Source organism: Aegilops tauschii, chromosome 7 (assembly GCF_002575655.3).
Source record: "Aegilops tauschii subsp. strangulata cultivar AL8/78 chromosome 7, Aet v6.0, whole genome shotgun sequence".
Classification (NCBI taxonomy): domain Eukaryota; kingdom Viridiplantae; phylum Streptophyta; class Magnoliopsida; order Poales; family Poaceae; genus Aegilops; species Aegilops tauschii.
In genome coordinates, this window is record NC_053041.3 from 90,899,129 (window position 1) to 90,901,807 (window position 2,679).

Consider the following 2,679-nt stretch of genomic DNA (forward strand, 5'->3'; position numbering starts at 1 on the left):
ATTGAGTTTGATCAACCAAGTATGAAGTACTATGAATCGATGGTAACGAGCTAGCTAGGCTAATGATCGATAGATCGTGACAAACCGGAGATGACCCCGGCTGCGGCGAGCAGGGCCACGCAAAGCACGAAGCGCATCTCCGTGGAGCTTCTGAAATATTGCCGGCCAGCTACCCAAGAGAGTGGAAGAAATGAGCAAAGAGACGAGGGTCGGACAGGTGTTAAATAGGTGCAAGCGTGCAGTCGTTTCTTTAAATTGCAACAAGCATGAGAGTTTTCTTTTTTCTTAATTAAGGTTTATTAATTGCAGCATGAGAGTTACTCCTGTAATTTTTTCCGGGATACTATTGGTTGGACTTAGACGACTACTCCCTCCGTACTATGCGAAACTCTTTCACTTGACATATGGAAAAAGCTTACCTTCAAAGCTTACCTTCAACCTACTGATAACGCTCGCGCGTCCGCCGGCTCCGCGTCCATCGGATCGTGTGTTGATCAGACGGACGAGAGCGTCCCTCGCTTCCGCGTCACGCACGGCCGTTTCTGAAACTGGGTGGCTGTTTCAGGACTCATTTATGCAGCTGCATAACGCTCTCGCAGTGCTCCTGCAGGTCCCTTGTGTCTGGGAGGGCGACGGTGGTGGGCTAGGAGGACGACGGGGGCTGCGACGGCGCACGGTGTGGGGTGACGGGGGCGCATCCAACGCAGTGGCGACGACAACAGCTTCAGGGTCGGCAGTGGCTGGTGGCGACAAAAGCAAGTACGGCCGCGTGCTCCTTTCCCCCATTTCTCCGCGTGCTCCTTTCCCCCATTTCTGGTCGGCCCTGAGGTTGTTCTCCTATGCTTGGCGGCTCCTCCTCGGCGGCTACGCGCCTCATCGCAGCGGCGCTCTGTTGTAGGGAGACGCCCTCGTCGGCGCCACCGATGGGATGCGTTGATGTGTAGGTGTTGTACTGTAGATGTGAAGTTGTAGCAGGGGATTGGAATGTCTCAGATCTATTGTTGCAGAAACTTCTGATTTCTTTGTAGCTCAAATTGGCTCGTTACACTGATGTGATGTAGGAATTTTTGTAGCTCAAATTGGCTGTAGGTGCTCCGTGTATGCTATCTGTTTGCTGTGCTGTAGTTTTTTACTCCTGTCCTTTGATGTTCTAGGTTCTTGTAGCTCAAATTGGCTAGTAGGTAATTTCTGAATTTTTGCAGCTCAAAGTTTTCTGTAGCTTTTTGTCTTGAATTTAGTGATACATTATTTTGATGTTCAGAGAGAAGTTTATGTAGCCAATTTGATGTTCAGAGAGAAGTTTCTATAGGAATTAGTGATGCATTAGTGTAGGTTATGCTTCAGGAATTTTTGTACTACTAGCTTATAGCACAGGAAACTTAGATTTTGCTTCTGAAACTACAGATATGTTTTCTCTGAAATTTACTTACTGTTTTCAACACTTTCTCTGAAATGTAGGTCATGTTTCAATACTTTTCTCTGAATTTTAGCTCATGCTTACATGACATGTGTAATTTACCTCATGTTTATATGAAATTAGTTGGATTAGCTGATGTTCTCTCAAACCTGCATTTATATCTGCAATCTTCAGCTTGCTTCAATACTTTTCATTTTCAGATCATTAGATATGCATGCTGATAGTTTCCATGTTTTCAATTTTGCTCTTGTTTCGCAGCATGCCCGTCTACCAAACTCGATGGTCGGCAAAGCGGCTGTGCGAGCGGTAGTATCTAACATGCTCTGGTTGTTGTATCAATGGATGTGTATGCTCCGCAACAAAGCAAGTCACTGTCCATCTCTGCTCCCTAAGCCCAACAATCATGTGTGCCTTACAATCATGATGGAGAATCCTGTTCTTCTGGCGTGTTATTGTTACATCCATTTTCAGCACTAGGCCACCTGCTGGAGTTGCTTGTTTCTGTTGCAATGCTCTCCGAGGTGCTACTTGTTTCCGGTTTATCGGGCTTTCTAGCATGCACACACCCAAAGACCCTCTTGATCATTATTGCATCCTCTTGCTTCTGGCCCCTCTTCTAGTTGTACTTTGTAGAAGATATATGTGTCCCGAACCCCAACTTGAAGGCATAGTCATTATAGAATTTCTTGGCATCCTCAATTGTGTCAAACACCATGCCAACATAGGGCGGTAGTGGTTGCGATGAAATATCTCCATCATCTGAATCATCTTGCATCGCATCATCAGCATGCAACAAACCTTCCGAATCTTCATTATCATCGATAGAAAAGTTCCCTTGGACATAGCCCCCTTCCCCTTCAGTCGCAGCTTCCTGAAATGCGGCACATTTTTTTTTGTAAATAGAGCAGGTGTTGTGCAACAGTCATTTTTTCCTCTACATGGCATCAACAGTTCTGTTGCTGTTTCAGAAATTCAGGAACACAGATACATGGCATAAACAGTTTTTTCAGCTACATTGCACACAAAATTTCACTGGTTGTGACATTTTCTCACGCAAGCATACACATTCAAAAAAGAAATCAGAGACAACAAATAGCTATGTGTTTCTTGTGTTGATAAACAACAAGTAACAGAGGAGATCATGTTGCAGAGATACAAGAAGGAGATAGGGGTGTAGGGTTGTGCCTTGGGTTGACCCACAGACATGGAACAACATTAATATTAGCTGCCACACACATGAATCAAATAGCCATGCTTTTGAT

General features: G+C 45.1%; 1 long non-coding RNA gene across 1 annotated transcript; it reads left to right on the forward strand.

The window, feature by feature from the left end:
• The first annotated feature begins 520 nt into the window (after positions 1–520).
• On the forward strand, positions 521–2,415 carry LOC120968275 (uncharacterized). The gene is made up of 2 exons (XR_005762616.2): positions 521–759; positions 1,676–2,415. It is a non-coding gene; the product is annotated as an uncharacterized lncRNA (long non-coding RNA).
• The last annotated feature ends 264 nt before the right edge of the window (positions 2,416–2,679 follow it).